General features: G+C 34.7%; 1 protein-coding gene across 10 annotated transcripts in view; it reads right to left on the bottom strand.

Annotated features, from left to right (window-relative positions):
• Window positions 1-24,441, bottom strand: part of FER (FER tyrosine kinase) — a 463,830-nt gene that overhangs the window by 221,325 nt on the left and 218,064 nt on the right. The gene's annotated exons all lie outside the window — the stretch shown is intronic.

The raw sequence follows: 24,441 nt of genomic DNA, 5'->3' as shown, positions 1-24,441 counted from the left end.
CTGACCTAGAAGGACTTGAAATCAGGAGCTGTTTAAATCACCATATGTCTCTTGCTTCTCTATGACCTTGATTCTGCCATTAAAATTGTAAACCGCCTAAAGCCAAATTTCACCCACAGACTTCAGATGAGTAACTCCAGTGTTCCCTCTGCTCTCAACTTAGGAATTCCGTATGGCTTAGAAATACTACTCATCTGCTTAATGTGCTGATGAAACTACTAAGGATGACTGTCATGTCAAAAACTTCACTGTCCGAAGAGGACAAAAATTAATTTACTACTTTACATATATTTCATACCTAGAAGAATACTATAAATCAGCTGTCCATATTTCTGCCCAAAATCTACTCAATTTTAAAATATAATTAGATTTCAATTTGATTTAAACCAAAAGCACAAAGGCATTTTAAGGAAGCATACAGTAAAGTAAAAGAATAGCGGTTTTGAGGAAGCAGTAAAGAGCTCAGACTGAGAAAAAGTGTTAAATTATGGTCTAAGTATAAATCTTAGTCAGAGATGCTATTGGTTTTGTAATTTTGTGCTAGTAATTCCTTTTTCAGAAGTCATGATGAACAGAAATGTTCAATATGATGCTCAATTATGTCCAAAATTGTTCCTGACCCTGTACATATTTCCATATTGTCATAGCATCTCATCAAGATTAGAATCACTCAATTTATCATTTAGCTCATTCAACAAATATTTACTGAATACGTACTAGGTGCTAGGGAACACAATGGCACAAAATATATAGCATCCTTGCCATCATGGGGTTTACTGTGTAGTGGTATTAGTATATTAGCAGTAGTAATAAACAAATAACAGAAACAGTTAATATATTTAGTATGCATGCCATTTAAGACAACAGAACCAATGAGGTAAAATTATCACCATTTTATGGATGAGAAAATGAGGCTTAAATAGTTGAATGTTAGTAAATGTGTAATTACAAAAAAAAGAAAAAGAAAAAGGTTGAGACAGAAAACTAAGGTGTGTAGGGAGTATCTGATAATTGCCTAGGAGTTGGGGACATATTTCTGAAGAAATAATCTTCACAGTAGCTTTCTTGACTCAACCTAAAATATTACAGACCAAACATAGGTTTAAGAATTACAGTTCTTACAAAGATGAACTTTACTGTTTCAAATCACTTCAGAATGATTACTGTGAATAGTTTATAAGAGGAATACCAAAAAAACAGTGTTAATGCAGAATATTATTTCAGATACCTTTCTTTTGAGTTCTATAAGACTGCAAAAATCAATTTTGGAACATCAACTTCTCCAAAAAGCCATAAAATAGGTATTTATGCACCACTGATTCTTGATCATTAGGATGCTTGGAGATGATTAAAGTTTAAAGAGGTCATTGCTTATACCTCAAATAATTACCAGCCTACAATTTTTTCTCTTATTACCAAAGGTAGAATGCACATGCCTTTACTACAAATTCCTACTATATTCTCCATCTAAATTACAAATATAAGGTCATAACAATAACTTACAGGCTCCAGATACCTTTTTTTTCTTTCCATCTAGATTAGTTTATGTTACAGGTTCTCAAACTTTAGGGAGCATCCAAATCACCTAGAAGGGTCATTAAAACACAGAAAGCTGGGCCCTACTTTTGGAGTTTCTGATTCTGTAGGTGTCGGGTGGAGTCAGAAAATTTGACTTTACTGATCCAGGGCCTGCACTTTCAAAACCACTGGTCTAAGAGGTGAACCACAGGGAGGTCTGTAAGTAAAAGTGGGAAAGTACTCATATTTCCCAGTGTCAGTGGTCCTTAATTAGCATCATTGATGGTTATAAGAAACAGTCACAAAAATTCAATAAACTCTTACTATGAACAAGAAATTACAGGCACTCTCCTCTTAGGTGCCACTTGGAGAGGCATAATGTTGAAGACAAAATACCCTCAAGTCAAAATGTCTGGGTTGGAATCCAAGCTCTGCCACTTAATAGTTATGCAGTCTTGAACAAATTATGTAACTTCTGTGTGCCTCAATTTCCTCATCCGTAAAACTAGGAAAATAATATCCACCTCGTAAGATTTTTACAAAAATTTAATGAGTAAAGCACTTACAACAATGTCTGATTTATATTACATATAAATGTTTATTAAATAAATGCTAGTCTTCTGATTAAAGCCTTACAAAAGCTATCTCTAAGGTCTCAGGACTATGCACAGCTGTTCTCTTCAGCACCTTCCTTTATTTTACACTTTTATTGTTTACTCACTCAGAAGTGAATGTCTAGCCTATATTGACTTTAGAGGAACCTTGATAAACATTTCTGTATAATATTTACCTTATATAAGGAAGGAATATATATTTATACCCTCCTTAAATATGTATATATGCTTTTTTTCTCTTCTCTCCAGTTTCAACATCCCCTCATTTTTAGCCTGTTTTATTTAACATAGCTTTGCAAACGTCTCCTAATCCTTTAGGGGAATTAAGCAAGGTATATAAATCAATGACCCCCATACATATGCTCTGCCTTTTTCCTATGTTTAAATACTACAGTCATTAAACAATGGAAGTAAACTAAAACACATTATTAAGCTTCAATTATGAACTAAAAAAAAAAACTTCAGCGATTGTGTATTACCTTTTACACAATAATGAGCTATAATACAAGCATACCTTATTTTATTGTGCTTCACTTTACTGTGATTTGTAGATATTTCTCACAAATTGAAGGTTTGGCAACTGTGGGTCAATCAAGTCTATTGATGTCATTTTCCAACAGCATGTGCTCACTTCTTCTCTAAAAAAACCCTACCAAAAGTTATTCTTTTCCCCTTTTAACAAAAACATGTTTTTCAGTTTTTACTAAAATTTTATCAAATGACAAGAAATCTGAATTATAGGTTGAATGTTATATCTGTCCAACAAAACACTTGTTTCTTTTGCTTCTTCACATAATTCAGTAATAGGGTCAGACCCTCAGAGGATATTCAACAATCACTCGTGGACTATGGCAAGCAGGTGACAATAATGAAAATGCTCAGTCTTCTGAAGGGTGTTTGGAAATTCACTCTGTTATCGGTCTAAACCTATAAACAGTTTCTTCACTATGACTTCTAAATGCTTCCTTTGATCTTGCAAAGGGCCTGAAAAACCAACCAATTTCAAAACAATTTCAAATAGATTAGTCTGTGACATGGGAATTGAGAATGAAATTTCACATTTCTATATATGTCAGGTGAAATGGCATTGCAGAAATAGTAAGTGCTATTTTGGCTTGGAATATTTCTGTTAGATAGAGGAATCAAAACAATTACAGGAGTTTATCAAAACAGGAGATGCTCTCCTGTATAGATGAATACTGAATATTCAATTTATGCAAAAATTTCAGACCTTTGTAAATTTTCTTGGTCTTTTCTCTATGGCCTTCCTCTTTTTCTAAGATTTTAGACCTCAAGGATCCCAATGATTCTTGCTTTTTTACTCTCTCCTGGCCTACCAGTATAAATTTATACATAGAGGCATGGTACATGGCTGAAATGAATGTCATTCACAGTAAGATTTTCCCTGAATCAGTCATTTGTAATTTCATCCTCTTGATCTCACTCACAGAAAGGAAAAAATTTGGTTTTGTTTTTTACGTTGTTTGTTTTGTTTCAAGGATTTATTTCTGTTCCTCATCTTCATTGAAACAATTGATTACTTAGTATGGGCTGAACAAAAAAAAAACAAAAGTTTTGTAATTTAGAACAGTGCTTCTCAAACCACAGATCACTTTAATGATAACTACCTGGTATCATTTTGAAAATGCGGATCTTGGTGCCCCATCCCATATTCACTGGATCCTAATCCCATTGTAATGGTCCTAGAACCTCCACATCTCACAAACAGTGCAGATGATCCGCACATATCTAAACACTGAACACTACTATCTGAGGGTAATTATTCAACTTGTATTCATATAAAAAGGCAATGTCACACTAAAAGTATTTCTTCTAAAATAAATTTTTATAAGAAAAAAAGGACATAACAGGAGACAATGCCTTTTATGGCCCTTAGTCAACATAGAAAAATTGGCTCATAAGATGAATTATTTTTCAGTAGTAATAGAGAGAAACTTCTATTGTATTATATCAAGTATGAACAAGATTAGAATTATCTTATGCCACATTTAATGATATACTTAGCAAATGGATATTTTAATAAGAATTACTTTTTAATTTTTTAATTAAGCCTTTCTCTTTACTTAAAGTAATGCCGTGTAACATTTCTTGAACTCTTGACTCTGACTTAATATTTAAATGCTTAATACATCTACTGTTCAAACTGTAACTTATAAATACAGACTGCTTAATTTCTTTATTTTTGGAGTTAATGCTTTCACCACCTTGCCCTTCCAACAACACTGTGAAGTAGGTACAGAAAATGAAATTCAGGGAAAGAGATTAAGCATATTGTCCAATGTCTCACAGGAAAAACAAATAATCTAGCAAGGATACAGTTGGTAGAGATATCAAGTGAATCGACTTCTGAACAGGCTTTCCTGCCAGATTTCTTCCAGGAAATAATCAGGAAGAACTTTACAGGAAAGAATATTGCTTTATTTGTCTATAACCACAAGCTAGGATTTCTAAGTAAATAATAGAAATGCAATTTGCCAACAATCAAAGTGGTAACTCAGGCCTCTCCAAATATCTAAAAAAAATAGTTTGATTCACAAGATCTATGATATTGAGAATAATACAAATAAGCTCTACAGGAATGACACACACAAGAAATCACTGAATCATTAAACAATAATTGTTTCCTTACCTATAGGTAGTTGCATAACACTTCCAAGTTAGTAATCCCAATAATTTCTCCAATCTGAATATTTTTTACTTTCATTGGCTCTTTCTTGAAGGTGACTACTAGAATTATAATCTAAGGGATGTAAGCGCCACTCACGTCCTTGAGTAAGAACCAGACTATTGTCTCTGACTTATTAAATATAATATTCCTATTAATGCCTAGATCGTTTTGGGCTTCATGTACACAGTTTGCATCTATGAGTATGTACAGTGCTATGTTCTTTAAAACATTCTCTCAATGCGTATTTACTGAGTACCTTCTATGTGCCACAATTAAACCAGGGTCAAAGAAGACAAAGATATATACTCCCTGACTTCACAAATCCACAACAGAAGTATTTTTAAAAAATAATTTCAATACTACAAAATAAATAATGTAATCATGCTTGTGAATTGTATGCAAGCACAGGGAAAGGAGGACCTAACATGAACTGGTAGAATTAAGAAAGACTTTAAACAGAATTGATGCCCAAAATATATTTCCAAGAAAGAGTGCAGCATTACAAAGATAGAAAGGTATGAAATAACAGACCACATTCTGGGAGTGAAAGGGATTTTCGTAAATTGCAGCTTCAGACATGCAAAGGATTTTCAGCAGAAACAACTGGAAAAACTGAAAAAAATCTATAAAGGATTTTTCTATGTTAGAATGTACCAACCTGATCAATGAGTAATGTAGATTCATTAGGGTATTTTAAGCATTTAAATAACACAAATGGTCATTATTTTAGATATTCCAAACATCTAAACATGACAAAGGCAAACAGGAGAAACAGGAGTTAGCTAGGCATGATGGCTCATGCCTGTAATACCAGCACTTTAGGAGGCCAAGGCAGGCAGACTGCTTGAGCTCAGGAGTTCGAGACCAGCCTGGGCAACACGGTGAAACCCCGTCTCTACTAAAAATACAAATATTAGCCAATCACGGTGGCATGCATCAGTGGTCCCAGCTACTCAGGAGGCTGAGGCAGAAGGATCGCTTGGGCCCAGGAGGCAGGGGCTGCAGTGAACCAAGATCGTACCACTGCACTCCAGCTGGGTGACAGAGTGAGACTCCATCTAAACAAAAGAGAGAGAGAGGAGAGAAACAGGAGTCGCTTCACAAGTGTCTGACCCACAGTGCTGAAGGCCTCAGCTGAGATAGCCACAGCAAGGACATAGAGCAGGTAACAAATCTGAAAGCCATTATGAGGTTTAAGTTACAGGAATTCATGACTCATTAAATGTGAAGGATGAGGAAAAGGTAGTATATAAATATTCCAAATAATGTTTTTATGCCAGAATGGATAGTGTTAACAAAGACCAAAACTGAAAAGTAGGGGCAGTGGGGAACATAGAAGTGAATCAACAATAATGAGTTCATGCTTATAAATGCTGAGTTTGAGGTTCTATATTCTTATACAGTTGACCCTTGAACTACATAGGTTTGAACTGTGTGGATTCACTTATACATGGACTTTTAAAATTAAATACATTGGAAAACATTTTTGGAAATTTGAGACAACTTGAAAAAGCAGATGAATTGCCTAGGCTAGAAATATTGAGAAAAAATAAGAAAAAGGTATGTCATGAATCCATAAAATACATCTATTAGTCTATCTTATTTACTACCATAAAATATACATAAACCTATTATAAAAAGTTAAAATTTATCAGAATTTATGCACACACACAGACCACACATGGTGCCATTTGTAGCTGAGAAAAATATTAACATAAAAATGCAGTATTAAATCACAACTGCATAAAATTAACTGTAGTACATACATTACTACTGTAATAATTTTGTAGCTACCTCTCACTGCTATTGTGGTGAGCTCAAGTGTTGCAAATATCTGCTTAAAATGCTGTGTGATGCTAATCATCTCTGTGTGAGCAGTTTGTCTCCAAACTCTATCACAGTAAAAAGTGATCTCTTGTGGTTCTTGTGAATTTTTCGTCATGTTTAATGCAATACCATAAAACTTGAATAACACCACGGGACCCACACAAAGTGCCACTAGTGATGCTGGAAATGCCCCCAGCAGAGAAAAGTCATAATATTACAAGAGAAAGTTGAATTGCTTGATATGCACCATAGATTGAGGTCTGAAGCTATAGATGCCCACCATGTCAGAGAGATCATTCATCTTGTAAACAGATGATACAAACTTACGGTATCAATAAATACAGTACAATACTATAAATGTATTATCTCTTCCTTATAATTTTTAAAGTAATATTTTCTTTTCTCTGCCTTAAGAATACAGTATAGACACATAGCACACAAAATATGTGTTACATATGTTATCAGTAAGGCTTCTGGTCAACAGTAGGCTATTAGTAGTTGTTTCTGGGAAGTCAAAAGTCATATGCAGATTTTTGACTATGCAGGGGGTCAGCACCCTTCACCCCCAGGTTGTTCAGGGGGTCAGCTGTATATGCATTCTAACAGGATGGCTAAAGGAAAGGGAACAAAGGAAGAAGGGGCTAAATTGGGCAGGTGAACTAGTATCCCACCTTAGAAAATCTTGATGAGACAAAGAGGCCTGCATTGCTTCACAAAAGCAAAAGAAGTATCATAAGTTTTAAAAGTGGCAACCTGATAGGATAAAATGTTATTTTAGAAGGATAATTCTAGTGAGAAGAGGGAGGAAAAGATCCTAAAGGAAAGATAAGTAGATGAGTTATCAGCAATCTAGGTTTAAAGTGATGAAAGCCTGTATAAATAAGGCAGCAACATGAGTGAAAGGAAGAAATAAGTGAGAGACACCAATGGAGCCACCTCTTCTGCCATCCCTGGATTATCTGTCATAGGCCCTCTTCGCATGCTAAATATTTTCTCATTTACTCCAAACCTTCATGTATTTTCTCTACATATTGGTGACTCCCATGTCTATATCTGTGGCCCTGAGGTTGCTTCTAAATTCCAGATATACATATCCATCGGACTACAGGTCACATCTATTTGGAAGTGTCACATATATGTAAAACTTAGCATGCCCCCAATTTTCTCCTTAACCTGGCTTCCTATAGCATCTCAGTCCATGACATCATCACCTAGCTGCTGAATTATAAACCTGAATGTAATCCTTAAAACCTCTCTTTCAGCCATCAACTGCTTTGCCAAGTCTTACTGATTCTGACAGATAACTAAGCTAGTGATTCGTAATTTTACCCAGCAATCAATACCCCCACAAATACCTAATCATTCTCTAAAACCCAAATTTACATTTTTACATCTCATTGTCACTTCTATCTCTTACCTGTCAACAACTCACTAAGTGGTTTCCAAGATGAAGCCACAATTATCCTTAGAAAATACAAATCTGATCATGATTTTTCCTAGTATAAGACCATTCAAAATTTCGTGTTGCCCCCAAAGATCAAACCCTTTAGGATGAAATGTTATTATGTGGCACCTTTTCCCTTCTCCAACCTCACTTCCTGTATTAGTTTTCTACTGCAACTGTAACTAATTGTCACATATTTAGTAGCTTAATGCAAGACAAATTTATTTTTATTTTATTTTACTTTAAGTTCTGGGATACATGTACAGAATGTGCATGTTTGTTACATAGGTATACATGTGTCACGGTGGTTTGCTGCACCTATTGACCCATCACTTACATTTTAAGCCCTGCATGCATTAGCTATTTAACCTAATGCTCTCCCCTCCCTTGCCCCCCAACCCCTGATAGACCCCAGTGTGTGATGTTCCCCTTCCTGTGTCTATGTGTTCTTACTGTTCAACTCCCACTTATGAGTGAGAACATTCAGTGTTTGGTTTTCTGTTCCTGTGTTAGTTTGCTGAGAATGATGGTTTCCAGCTTCATCCATGTCCCTGCAAATGACAAGAACTTATTCTTTTTTATGGCTCCATAGTATTCCATGGTATTTATGTGCCACATTTTCTTTATCCAGTCTATCACTGATGAGCATTTGGGTTGGTTCCAAGTCTTTGCTATTGTAAATAGTGCTACAATAAACATACATATGCATGTGTCTTTATAGTAAACACAAATTTATTCTTTTAGAATTCTGGAGGTCAGAAGTCCAGAATGAGCCTCTTGGGGCTAAAATCATGTTTGCAGACCTATGTTCTTTTTGCAGGTTATAAGGAAATAATCTATTTCTTGCCTTTTCCAGTTTCTAGAGGCTGTCATCATTCCTTGGACCTTGGCCATGTAACTACTTTTGTAGTCACACTGTAGGCATATCTTCTTGTCTGACTACAACTTCTACCTTCCTCTTCCAGGTAAGAATACTTGTGAATACAAGAGGTCCACGTGGATAATTCAGAATTATCTCCCCATCAACAAAATCCTTAACATAGTCACATCTGCAAAATTCCTTTTGCTTTGTAAGAGAATCTATTGACAGATGCTAGCAATTAGGATGTAGACGTATTTGGGGAGCCATTATTCTATCTACCATGCCTCATTTCCTCTCTTTCCCTGATGACTAATGTAGTCTCCACTCCAGGTGTATAAAATGGAATCCTTCAAATAGTTCTTCAAATGTGCCACAGAATTTTTCACCCCAAGATCAGATACACCTCCTCTGAAAAACTATGCTGTCTCAGGCCCTTCACCAGTGCAGTCATAGTCATTCTTCACAACTCAGCCCACCTTTTGTCCTTTCCTCAACTGTCTAACATACTATGTCCCCTAAAATACTATAAAATTCCTCTGGAATGGGGTTCATCACCTCAATCATGAGTGAATTCTTACTAATTTGTCTTGCCAACCAGACTCTTAATTTCTTTTGAGGCAAATATTGTCATAGTCATCACTGTATCCTCAGTACCTAATATAATTTCTATGATATACTAAGCAACTAAATACGTATTTATTGAATGTTAACTCAAGAGACAATCAGAAAAATGCTTCAGAGCTGTGAGATTCCTCAAAAAATTTCGCCTATTTATTTCAGATGAACATTGACGATCTTCCTGAAAACCCACAATCAAGACTGCAATAGAAGTGAAGAAGTCTTTTCAAACTTATTTCTAGAGAAGACTCAGAAAACTTTATTGACTATCTCATGATCCAGTATTATGGACATTAAGAAATGATTCCTAAGGTCTCCAGCTGAAGTGATTCTAGAGTCAAAAAAGGATATAGATTTATTATTTAAAAGAGAATACAGCATTACTAGAAAGTAGTGAGAAAATCATACCTCTTATAGGCCACCATTAGGAAGTATCCCTCATGGTAAGACCATAAAACAATGAGAGCTATGGTGTGAAGATGAGGATCCTTGATTACTAAGAGACACATAAGCAATTATAACTGATTTTTGCTGGGGTTGATTCTATTTCTCATTAATTTAAATAACAATCAACGTTCAAGGATGTCCACAAGATTATAATTTCTCTCTATGGGTGTTCCTGCTACAAAATCTCATTTTTTGGTGTAGTTTTAATATATACAAATTGTTACATAAATAACAAAAAAAAGACAAAGAAGTTTCATTTTTCTGTAAGGCTTATAAATACATAAGAATGAGGTTTCTCGTTTTTTAAAAATCACTTGCAGATATCTTTTTAATGTCTTTGGTTTTTCTAACTTAAATCCTAGTATTCTGATGTCATTAAAATTCTTAGCATGCAGACTTAGTCTACATAAAATAGAATGTGGGACAAGCCTTTTGTGGCACAATTAAATCGAAGGACAAGGTAGCAGGGGGTGAACACTAATTTAATTAATATGATAAAGATAAATGGTGTTTTTTAAAGTGAAAAAAAGTATGTCTGTTCTTCTATATCATTCTCATTTTTCAAATGGGTTAATACAGGGCTTTAATTTTCAAATAAGGAATATTAAATATTACACAAGATTGTGTCATCACTTTAATATCAGAGAGAAATCTCATCAAGGTGTCAAATAAATTTAATGGAAACAATTAGATATAGTTTGCAATAGTATAAAATACAGATAAGCTGAATAAGAGTGCAGCCAGAAATGTTTTCTATCTTTACTCAAAAACATTTATGAAGTTTCCGAAGAGCACTGTAACTACGTGGAAAATCACTTCAAATATAAAGTAATTTAAAAATAGAAAGCAAATTACTGTACAAATAGAATTGAAACTGGATATATCTTATTTCCAAAGAGATGCCACACATAAATCTAAACAAAGCCCAACTCTGGAATCGTTAAAAGCCAAAATTTCTACATTATTCTGAAAATAGAATATGAGTCTTTTGTTTATATTTTTCAAATGTTATATTGGGCACTTCTTAGATGTCTAGATTTTTTGAAAAATAATATCAAGTATTTACTGAATGTATATTACACGTAAGACTCTGAGAGATACAAAAAAGTGAGTAAAATATCCTTATTGCTCTCAAACAGCTTGTTATCCAATGGGCACGTCAGATATACAAAACTAACATAGTACAAGACTGAATAAAGTAAATGCCATAACTACTTCAAAGAACAATGTAAGCTGAGGAAGAAGACATTTTTATGAGATGCTTTATGAGTATATATGTCAAATAAAGTAGACTAATAATGAAGATGGAATAATGAAAATATCATCATGCGAGATGTTCTACCTCAGAAGTGTATGTGAGCTGCAGGTAGGGACAGAGGGAGGAGACTACTAAGGAAAAGGTGTTTTGTGGGTTGAAGAGACCAGCCCAAGACAGAGGCCGAGAAGGTACCCTCTTCTCTCTGTCATACTCCTACTTCTCACACACTCACCACACTCACTCCTTACCACCTCTCATCTGTCCCTCCATTCTGTTAACCACTTTTCTTCTGCTTGAACTACAGAAGCACAAACACTAACAATCCTTGCATCAGAGTTCCTCTGTTCTTTTGGGGCTTATAGAATATCAAATGTGTCCTCAATGTCTAAATTCAAAATCTAAGAAGCAAAACAATAAAAAAGATGGTGACCCTCCATTAAATTAAGTAATTCTGAATTGGTAATTTATAAAATAAAATAAAATATTGGAAACATATTTTCAAAAGTGTAAAGCCTAAAGGGAAAAAAAACTTCAACAATTCATTACATCTTAATGTTTGTTTTCACTCGGCATGTGAATTCTCTACCAACCTGACTAAATATTAAACTGTTCAGGTAAATAAATATCATGAGATATTTGTAAATGTCATATGTATAACCCTTGGTATTCTGACAGTTGTTTAAACTTTTTAATGTATTTAATGCTAATTTTTATTAATATTTTGATAAGTCTAGACTCCTAGAATTTCACTATTCTATTCAGGAAAAATTGAAAATAGGGGGAAAATGCTGATGTAGGATGTTCTTTATTAAGCTGTATTTTAATATTATACCCTTGGCTACATTTAAAGGATGCTAAAATCAACAACCTATGAAATCTGTTTCTAAACTTGTACAAAAATATTGTTGAGGACACTGTTATCTAAAATCCCAAGAGAGAAATTTCCCTTAGAACATGAAACTGGAAATCATCATTCTCAGTAAACTATCGCAAGGACAAAAAACCAAACACCGCATGTTCTCACTCATAGGTGGGAATTGAACAATGAGAACACATGGACACAAGAAGCGGAACATCACACTCCCGGGACTGTTGTGGGGTGTGGGGAGGGGGGAGGGATAGCATTAGGAGATATACCTAATGCTAAATGAGGAGTTAATGGGTGCAGCACACCAACATGGCACGTGGATACATATGTAACAAACCTGCACATTGTGCACATGTACCCTAAAACTTGAAGTACAATAATAATAATAAAAAAAAAGAACTTACTGGCAGTAAAATTTTGCTTTAAACAAATTAAAATCCTTCTTCCTTTCTAATCATGAAATTAGCTAACTCTTTTTCTGTAACAGCTTCCAGGAAGCTTACAGCTAAATTTTAAGCTCAACAAGGAAATTATACATAGGCCATTAGGAGCCTGTATTTTATTCACTATTTCTGAATTCCTATCATTACTTATTTTTCCCCAGTACTGAGAATTTCTTTCTTTCTTTCTGGTTTTTCTTTTTTTTTGAGACAAGTTCACGTGATCCTCCACCTCAGCCTCCCAAAGTGCTGGGATTACAAGTGTGAGACACTAAGCCTGGCCATTGTGTTTCTATTTCTATTTTAACATTACTATACTAGGAGTTGGTTTTAGCTACACAAGTACTATTTGAAACATGGTAAAACGAACATTGATTTTTTTCTGTTAAGTGTGCCAATAAATTCCTTAACTTCTTCCCACAGTTAAAAATCTGAATAGCTTCAATATTTTAGTGAGGTATGTATATATCTCACATATGAGGTATGAAGTATGTGGTATCACCATCATATTTAGGATGTGCTTATATCACATTCATCCTTTGCTTATAAACCTTTACCGGCGTAGCATTTTCCATCACAATTCTGGTATTCAGGGCCTTCGAAAATCTAATTTTAACCTAAACTTTTCAGATTATTCACCTTTCCAAATCACCTGCTTCTGTCAAACTGATCTTGCCTGACTTAAAACAGGTCTAGAAATTTCCCATGTTTAGCTTCTCCTCTTATCAAATAATTTCCCTCCTCCTCCTTCTGCCTATTCTCAAGACCTACTTCAAGTTCATCTTCCTTTTTAAACCATTCCCAGCCAATTCTTTCCTCTCTTCTGAATTCCCGTAACACTTACTGTGACTTTAGAAATAGCTTTTGTTGATTTTTAAAAATCGTTCATATAAATGCTTTTCAAATTGAGGTTCAAGAAACCAACTTACTGGCTGTAAACACTTAAAAATAAAGTATAGGCTGGGCGCAGTGACTGACGCCTGTAATCCCAGCACTTTGGGAGGCCGAGGCTGACGGATCACGAGGTCAGGAGCTCAAGACCATCCTGGCTAACACGGCAAAACCCCGTCTCTACTAAAAAATACGAAAAAAAGTTAGCAAGGCATGGTGGCAGATGCCTGTAGTCCCAGCCGCTCGGGAGGCTGAGGCAGGAGAATGGCGTGAACCTGAGAGGCAGAGCTTGCCGTGAACCAAGATTGCACCACTGCACTCCAGCCTGGGCAACAGAGCAAGACTCCATCTCAACAATAATAAATAAATAAATAAAAATAAATAAATAAATAAATAAATAAAATACAACGCAGCTCATTTAGGAAGCATAAAACAGTGTTTGGAAAACTTGATTGAGTTACACACACACATAAATATCAATACTCTCAAGTTTGTGTGTCCTGAGTCTTAAACTAAAATGCAATTTCTTCATATAAATTACGGGAAAAATCGTTTCTAAAACATTGCTCTATAGTGTTCTACAAAACATTAGCACGTAATATAATTTTAGAAAATGTTCATATTACAAACATAGTAACATGTTCAATGAAAAACATTTTTAAACTGCCCCAAATCACCCATTACTACTCCAGTCTAAGGTAATCATAATTAATATCCTGGAATATAGCCTTCCAACTTTTTCCATGTATTTGGATATCTATACTTTATTTAATAAAAATCAGATAAATACTATAATGCTATTTTATAAACTGCTTTTCCTACTTTAACAATACATAGCATGAATATTTTGTCTTCTTATCAATAATTTCTCAATAAAGCATCGTCCTAAAAATTTATAATTGCTTGAGGACAGGTGCCATGTTTTCAGTATTTTTTAATCTTACCTTTTGAATAGGTAATACATTCACAGTGTTCAAAAAAATTAAAATGTAAAATATGACAAGTAAAAAGTTTCCCTTAAACCTCTGCTTTCAATTTCAACCACCTCCCCAAACATGTGATCTGTTATTGTTTATTGTATTATTTTTAAGTTTCTTTATCACATAAAAGCAAATTCAGACTTATAATCATACTCCTACCCTTTTTATATAAAAGGTAACAACATAACCTAAACTGTTTGCAGCTTAGTTCTTTGTATTAACAATGTCTCTTGGAGCTCTCCCCAGTCAGTACATATACAACTTCCTCATTGACAGTACTCCATTGGATAGGGTACTATAATTTATTTAACTAGCCCCTAATGGTGAAAATTTCAATGATTCCCAATTTCCTAATATTACAAACAATGCTGCAGTGACTAACCTTGGAATGACACCACTTCATACATGCATATAACTAAAGGATAAGTTGTGAAAGTGTTATTGCTGAGTCAAAGGTATATACATTTTACAGTTTTGACAGATTCTGCCAAAATGCCTTCTATAGTGGTTTTTCATGTTGTTGAGAATTTATACTTTTGACAGCAAAGTATCAAAGAGCATTTTTATCCACATCTTTGTCAAGACATTGTTATTAAATTTTAAATTTATGCTAATCTAATAGGTGAATAAATATATTTTTATTTTTCCTTTGTTTTACTGAGAATGGGGCAAATCAACTTTAATATATTTAAAATCATTTGTATTTCTATTTTCTAAACTAGCCACCCATATCCATTGCCAATATTTTTATTTGGTTGTCCTTATCCATTTCTAGTAGCACACTGTATATTAAAGAGATTCACCCTTTTGTGGTATGAGTTTGTATTGATTATATTAAGTATTTTAATTATTTATTAATTTTCTAAAAGCAACTATTATATACATATTATATTTTTCCGTTTTCTAATTCATTCCTTTATGCTTTTAGTTTTATTACTTCCATTCTTCCACATTCCTTTGATTTGATTGTGGGCTTGATTTTCCCACATTTTGGATGAGATGATGAACTCATTTATTTCATGCTTTTTATTTTATTAATCCAAGTACTTAAGGCTCCACAATCTATGTGATAGCAGCAAGGGGCAGACAAATGCCTAGGCAGATAGGGGCAGGTCCCCAGTGAAACCCCAACTCCAAGCCAAAACCTCCAGGCTTTTTCAGTTTAAAGCCAGAAAGCCAAGCCACAAGTCAAACTATGGACCACAATGAGAGCCTGTCTTCCCATTTGGCACACTTTCCCCACCTTTCACCTATTTTACTTATACCTACCCTTTCCTAATTGTTTGGGTTTTTTTTGTTTTTTTTGTTGTTTTTTGTTTTTGTTTTTTTATTTTTTAGACAGACTCTTGCTCTGTCGCCCAGGCTGGAGTGCAGTGGCACAATCTTGGCTCACTGCAGCGTCCACCTCCCAGGTTCAAGCGATTCTCCTGCCTTAGCCTCCTAGGTAGCTGGGATTACAGGTGCCCACCACCACACCCGGCTAATTTTTGTATTTTTAGTAGAGACAGGGTTTCACCATGTTGGCCAAGCTGGTCTCAACCTCCTGACCTTAGGTGATTCATCCACCTTGGCCTCCCAAAGTGCTAGGATTACAGGTGTGAGCCACCATGCCTGGCCTCATAATTGGTTTTTTACACTGTCGTGCCCAACTTTCAGTGGTGCCTTTGTTTTAACCTTTTTTGCATACTCACAAACCAATCAGCATACACTCCCCTATTCTGAGGCCATAGAAGTCCCAGACTCAGCCACACTGGGAGAGAAACCAGCTGACTCAGGGTAGCTGACCACTCTTACGTCCCCTCTCTGCTGAGAGCTGTTTTGTTGCTCAATAAAATTATTCTCTGCTCTCATCACCCTTCAATTGTCAGTGTATCCTTATTCTTCCTGGACGCAGGACAAGAACTTGGAAACAGTTGAATGCGATATGAACTATAACACAGGTGGGCTGAGCTGGTGCATAAGCCAGAGTTGGCCTGGGCGGGCCGACTGAGCAGGCCACCTCTTGCAGCAAGTAATGTGGCTGTGTGAGGCCCAGGTGGGGGCATCACCAGCTGAACGTCTATGGCTTACAAAGTGACTGACAAAAAATCATGCGTCATAAGGTGCTTTGGGCTACCTTATGATATACTTTGAAGTCCCTGTTTCATGAAAAATGTAGTTTATGAATTTTCTAATTTTTGTTGTTTTTGTTCTATGGCTTTGTTTGTTCTATGTTTGTTCAATGTTACTGTGTATGTTACACTTTGTTACTGTTCTATGGCTTCCAACAAGAAATGGGGGAGGGGAGAATTATGCATTATACATCCATGTTCATATCAGAAATACTGTACATTTTGTTGTACATTTCTACAAAAGTACATTTGTAGAAATGCTTTCCAAAGTCCATGCATATAGAAAGTATAACAAATACTTGGACAGGCACAGTGGCTCATGCCTGAAATCCCAGCACTTTGGGAGGCTGAGGTGGGTGGATCATGAGGTCAGGAGTTCGAGACCAGCCTGAGCAACATGATAAAACCCCGTCTCTACTAAAAACACAAAGTTAGCCCGGCGTGGTGGCATGTGCCTGTAATCCCAGCTACTCAGGAGGCTGAGGCAGGAGAACTGCTTGAACCCAGGAGGTGGAGGTTGCAATGGAGCCGAGATCATGCCACTGCACTCTAGCCTGAGCAACAGAGAAAACTCTGTCTCAAAAAAAAAAAAAAGAAAAGAAAAACAAAGTATAATAAATACTTTAAAATGATGAAATGGTGCATATCAGGCAATGTTTGTGCTATAAATATCAAATCCTGCCTTTCAATTTGCATTAAAAAATTCCAATGACTTATTATTTTAATAGACCTTACCTGCCTATTCCCATTTCCCTTCAAACATGTATAAAGTAGGCAAAAAAAAATGTATAGAAGTAATTACTGAAAACCTGGCTCTTCTGACTAAAAACATAATGATATTTAAGAAAGTCTGAGGTAGGCTTATGGATGTGAAACTTTTGAGGTATCATTTATGGAACATCAGTGGTTTCTAAGGTCTATTAATTTTTTGATACTAGCATTGCTTTTCCTCAAAATATCTGCTGGTAGAGTTTTAAAAATCAGTCTGGGTGTTATTAAATATATGTACCATGGTAGGGTTCTTTTATATTATTAAGTAGATCAAACCTAAAGTCCAATCTTAATTTAACTTTGCAGACGATACTAAGTAGGGACTACATATTCAAATATCACCCTGTATTTCCCTTAGCACAACAAGCTCATAGTCTCTGCTAGACTTTCATGTGGGCTGGGGACATAGCTGTTCAGTTCACTTATATCCTGGTGCTAAAATATTGGAGTATAGAAAAAATTTTTGTTAAGCTATTGACATTAATCAGATAGTAGAGATTATGATTTATGCTAGCTGGAGTTGTAATTAAAAGATGATGAATAGAACAGAATCCCTTTCAGGTAACAACTCTGAAACTTACAGTAAATTTGATTAAGGGTAAATTATAATGTCTGAGTTTCCTTACCTAATAATGGGGATAATATTAATACTCAAATTCACGGTTGTTGAAAAGATTTAATAAAATAATAGAGGTAGAGTATTCTCAAGAGTACTCAAGTGTTTTTTTTCCTTCTTTCACAATTTAAAATGCTCCAAATTTTCCTTCTGTTAATTATTTATCTGTCCTGCAAAAAATGCTTTCAAACAAAAACTATATGCTATTTTGCAGTTTCCCCCATACAACTACAGAGATTTTCACACATGACTTTTATAACAAGTGAGGTTATTGTAGGCCACAGATGAAGTTAGAAGGCTGGCTTGCCTAAGAAGATGTGGCTGATAATAGTGAAAACTGGGATTTAAAAATGGATTCTCTGTGCTCAAATCCAAGAATGACATGGAGATTTATATATTCCTGATAAATTTCCTAAAAAGAACATTTTGTTAACTTTTTTGTGCTCTTCCACTCTCAATAGACCTAATTAATTGATTTAAAAGAGCCAATTAAATAGAAATCTTAATAGTGAATATTCTAGTTCAGAACGTTTTTTTCGAACTGTGAGTTTCCATGACTGGAAATCCAATTTGATATGCTATTTAATTATCTAATTTTAAAGAGCTAAAAATAAAGATCACTCTTATGTCTTTTCAAATTTTCAACACACAGCAGTTTTTGAAAAGCCCATACACGTGACAGCATAAAATGATTAACTGCAAAAGCACAGCTAACTAGATGCCTCCAAAAATAATGTTACTGGGAAAAAAGTTCTTAGAAATAAAAACATGGAATTTACTGTAATTTATTTGGATGGCCTATTTTACTAAATATACTCCCTTGAAATTCACTACCACTATTAAACATAAATCTTTTGTTTCAAGAGACCCACTATGAAAACTTGTAAAATCTTATGCTGAATTTCACTCAAATGATGTGAATTTCTTAAATTATACAAAGAAAAATTGGCCTTTTAAGATGATATGTATTAATTATTAAATTAATCCAAATCTGCGCTCATCTCCCATCACTCTCCGTTTTGACCACTCTGCTTCAGCCATACTAACCTCTGTAGTCCTTTCAATCACACCGGGAAACACTCTTCCCCAGATACACAAGGATAATATACAGTCAGTAAACACCTCTATGGCTCTTCGAATTGTTTACTGCTGGCATCTGTTCTGATAGGTTGGTACACATGCTGTACTAACTGCGAAACACTTTCACCGTTACCCCTTTATACAACTACACAGATAACTCCTTGTCTTGATTTACGTCTCTGTCCAAAATTCATTAGGAGGCTTTCTTTGATATTTAAAAAGCTAGCCCTCTCTATGCACATACACACACACTACGTAAACACTGTCCTCAACACAGTCTAGAACTTCATTATCTTCTTACCCTACTCCATTTTCGTAACATTTATTCGCTCTAACATAATAAAGAACATAGCACAGAGTGAGTACTAAGTAAATATTTACTAAATGAATACTGAATCACATCTATTTTTCATTCCTTTCTTTCTTAAAAAATTAAATTATTTTAAAAATTACACAATAGCTCTTAATGAACTAAAGAACATGGATATAGACTTAAGGAAAAGGAAGACTGATTTCATAAAATGATGAATTGGTAAGATATCAACATATCAAAAACTGTATTATAAGCCTCTATAAAATGAAAATTACTAAACAGTAATATTGGAAAAGGCAAGCTATATCAGATGTAAGATAAAATGGTCTTTAAATATCTAAAACTAACAATGTAAACAGTGCACTTAATTTAAAATGCAGTTTCTTCTCTTAAAAACTGTTCTTTGCAGTGTCTGATAATCATGAATGTTTCTGCCATGAACCTGTCTCCCCAGGACAAGTTAGTAGTTTCAGCCACAGAGAGACTTACTCTCCTTTCACAAATCTGACTCTAATATTCTGACAATCTATATGACATTCTGGTAAAAAGCTACAATTACAATTACTTAATTTAAACTGGTTGTCTAAGGTTCAAATTAATTGCTCTCTGCCTATCAAATGTACATTTTGTTTTGTTTTGTTTTGTTTTTTGAGATGGAGTTTCACTCTGTTGCCCAGGCTGGAGTGCAGTGGCACGATCTCAGCTCACTGCAAACTCTACCTCCCAGGTTCAAGTGATTCTCCTGCCTCAGCCTCCCAAATAGCTGGGATTACAGGTGTGTGCCACCACACCTGGCTAATTTTTGTATTTTTAGTAGAGACAGGGTTTCACTTGTTAGCCAGGCTGGTCTCGAACTCCTTACCTCAAGCAATCCGCCCACCTCGGCCTCCCAAAGTGCTGGGATTACAGGCACGAGCCAGTGCACCTGGCCTAATCTACATTTAATCATAAATGTTTTTGCTTTACTTTCGATTCAGAAAGCGATTTCTTACTTAAAAACATCTCAATATGAAAAAATATTAAACTTAACAAAGCAAATGTCTTCCAAAAGTGTCATTTAAATGTTAAACTAGATGTCTTTCTTAAATATATTTGACCAATCACTATATTTTAGCTCAAATCCTAGCCTTCCCTACCCAACATTACTGTTCAGTAATTTTTCTTTTATAGAAACTAACAGTTTTTGATATATTAAAATCTTGTTCAAGTTAATACTTTATAGAATCAAAGAGATTTCCTCTTCCTTAAACTCACATTCATATTAATTAAACAGTTTATTTTAGCCTCTAAAATTTAGACTCTACAATCTAGAAAAATAGATAGTGGTTAAGAATGTGGGCTCAAACTCCAGATCTGCCTCTTAACCAGTTCTGTTTTCTTGGGGAATTCATTTACCATTTTAATCTTTAGCTCTTCATTCATAATATTTTATAAAATAACAGCAACAATAATATTATATGAGATTAACAACAATTCTTATTAATATTTTATAGGAATATGTGGGGTTAAATGAGATAATGCGTATAAAAAGTTCAGCAATTACCTGGGCTCCTAGCCATTGCTCAGTGAATTCAATCCTCTAACAAATATTTATTGAACATTACCTGGATCAGCACTCTTCGAGACACTGGAAATACACTACACTAATTGTTAAATACAACTGTGGCCCTACTGAAGTTATTTTACTTGGGAGAGACAAATGATTAAAAATACATCATTTAATAAAATGTCACTTAAATGTCAGCATGACGAAGAGAAATAAAGGCAGAAGAAGGGGGAGCAAAAGGGCTTGATGTGTTATTTTATACATGGTAGTCAGAGAAGGCCTCACTGATGAAGTGACATTTGAGTAGAAACTGAATTAAGTAAAGAACAGGTCATATACACGTCCAACTTGTTTGCTAATGTAAGAATGATGATAATGGGTGATCAATAACCCCTCTTTACAAAAATTTCTTCCATCTTCCATATGTTTACACAAGCTCTGAAGGCAGTGTAAGAAAAATCAGGGAGAGGGATGGGTGGCTCAGGCACTCACTAGTTTTCATAAAGTGAGAAAGTTAAACAATTTAATCCTGTCTAGTTTCCTGTACCTCTGAGTGAATGTGCATAAAAATGTGAAGGTAAGGAAGAGATTACTTTGGCCATTCTGTCCTCAAGTTAGGCATTATGATGATAAACATATTTTTATGGGTAGGAGCAGAGATAAATGGGAAGAGAAGTAAATGGGAAATAGAAATTACAGTGAACTAAAGTGGAATTCTTTATGTAGGCTAAAAATGAAGTCTAGCAAGACAGAAATTAAATATTTTACAGCACATTATATAATCAAAGACATTTACTTTTCACACAAATTAAATCAAGAAATAGATTCAGTTATAAGGGTACAAATAATTCAAAGGAAGATAAGTAACAGATACTACCACCATAACAAATCCATATCAATTTGTTATCTACTCATACTTGAAAATTATCTAACTCAAAGCTTCTGCTTTGTGATTTTCTTTTAAAAGAGTAACATAGGCCGGGCGCAGTGGCTCACGCTTGTAATCCCAGCACTTTGGGAGGCCGAGGCGGGCGGATCACCAGGTCAGGAGATCGAGACCACGGTGAAACCCCGTCTCTACTAAAAATACAAAAAAATTAGCCGGGCGTGGTGGCGGGCGCCTGTAGTCCCAGCTACTCGGAGAGGCTCAGGCAGGAGAATTGCTTGAACCTGGGAGGCGGAGCTTGCAGTGAGCCGAGATTGCGCCACTGCACTCCAGCCTGGGCCACAGAGCAAGACTCCGTCTCAAAAAAAAAAATAAATAAAATAAATAAATAAATAAATAAATAAATAAAAGAGTAACATGATCCTTTAAATCAGTGTATAATATTTGCAACAAACTGAGATAATGATTTGCATATTTCAAATACCATACTTTAGATTAGGTTAATAGCCAGATAAACTTTAAATTTCTACCTCATATAAAAAATCATATATAATGATTTAAATTTCTACAGCATCCAGTATATATTTATTTTCATAGCTAGTTCTATCAGATGGTGAGATAATCAATTCCAAAGTGTTGGGGGTTGGAAAAACAATAATTAACCATGTAATAGTCCAGAGAATCTAATCTATTATCAAAGTTTTATAGCAAATTTTATATTATAAGGGGTACAGCTTTATTTGAAATTTTGTATTCCTAGTCAAACTCATATCTGCGTTGTTATTTCTTTCTTTTATAGATTTGGTCTCCCAATTTAAACCTGGCTAAGCCTGTAGACAATGCAAATATTTGGTTGACTTGTGAAATGGGACATCAGTATCTCTGAAATCCTATTTGTATATTTTGTTAACCTAATCTGGATAAAAAATATCTTCCTGCACTGAATTTTATTCATACTGATATATACTGGAATTGATGTCCATACTTCCACATGAATAATTAAGCATACAAAACCCTTTATTTATTTAGAGACAGGGTCTCACTCTGCTGCCTAGGCTGGAGTGCAGTGGTACAATCACAGCTCACTACAGCCTCAACCTCTCGGGCTCAAGCAATCCTCCCATCTCAGCCCCCCAAGTAGCTGGGACTACAGGCATGTGCCACTACCCCCAGCTAACTTTTGTATTTTTAAGAGATATATACTTAATTGTAACCTAGAGTGCTAGAGGGAGGGCAGTAATGTAAAAGAAAGAGATGTCAAAGAAGACCCCTCAATTTATGACTTGAGAAGCTGGGTATTTGGTGGCATCACTTGTTTAAAAAGAAACAACAAATTTTGAAGTTAAAGGTGATAAGCTCAGTTTGAGGTGGAAAGTAGAACAATTTGAGTTTTGGAAAATAGAAATCTGAGTTATAAATATAAATTTGCAAATTGTTGATGTATAAATAGTAAATAAAGCCATGAGAATAGATTGCTTTGACTAAACAGAAAATATCTTAGAATTCTATAACAACAGCATTCATTTAGAGATGAAGGAGGAAATATTGAAAGATTTATGTATATATATATATATAATGCTATAGAAAAAAAATGTGACAACCTATTTCAGGCTGAAGAAGAATTTTTTATGGTTTTGGTAAATAAGGGTAGAAAATGAATTTAAAAAATTAACAAAGAATGAGCCAATTTCATAATTATAAAAAATTGTTCAAGAAAGCCAGTTCCTTAACCAGAGAATTAGACTGTTTAACAAACAACTGTCAAAATCTTCTGTGAGAGAAATATTAAAGGTCATCCTCTCAGTGAAGACTCAGTAGTACAATAAAGTACAAATATAGATATTATTTCCCAGATTAACAAAAGGAAATAAAATAATTGTTTTTTAAATTTCCAAATCATTAAATCCAGACGAGGTACCAGCATTCTTGGAACTAGCACTTACTTCAAATTAAAAGCAATCCCTAAATGTATAAAAGTCATATCAACAAATATTAATCTACCAAGTTGCGTGGCTTTCCTATTTCTATGCTGTTCTTCATATTAGACAGTCCCGAAAGGAAAGAGCTCTTGCCAATACCAACCCAACTCCTGAAACATCAAAAGTGCTCAGAAACTAAGTCAGCTCCATTGTTGCACTTCGGTTTAAGTCCCAAAGATTTTACCTTTAAAACACAAAACTTCCTCATACCCATACTTTATTGAACAAATCTTGTAAAGCACATGTAAGTACTGTTTTCTGTGATAGATCATAGAGGTAAAAATGACCTAAGACAATCTCTTATCCAACCACTTGGCTCCACATAGGTAAGTTCTGATATACTGCTTCTGTGAAGAGTAGACTAGTTTTTAACAGTTCTAATATCTTATAATACATTGTAAATGTGACATCCCAAATTAGAAACCTAATTTATTCCCAATTGCTAGACATTTTCTTTGACTTATACAACTTAGAATCTTTTATAACCTGAACCTTTCAAAATATGAACTTTATAAAGTGAAGAAAAGCCTCAAGTCTGAAGAAAAACTAGGAAAGGGGAAAAAAAAAACAAGTCATTTGTATACTAGCAAATACTGAATAAGAAAGCAGCTCATCTTAATAAAATCAAGGAAATTTCATGTTTCAATTATATTAGTAATAAAAGCTAGAAAAACAAAAACAAA

This window comes from Symphalangus syndactylus, chromosome 11, assembly GCF_028878055.3.
Source record: "Symphalangus syndactylus isolate Jambi chromosome 11, NHGRI_mSymSyn1-v2.1_pri, whole genome shotgun sequence".
NCBI classification, from domain to species: domain Eukaryota; kingdom Metazoa; phylum Chordata; class Mammalia; order Primates; family Hylobatidae; genus Symphalangus; species Symphalangus syndactylus.
The sequence above is the reverse complement of the archived record's forward strand: the minus strand, read 5'-3'. Positions and strand labels throughout refer to the sequence as shown.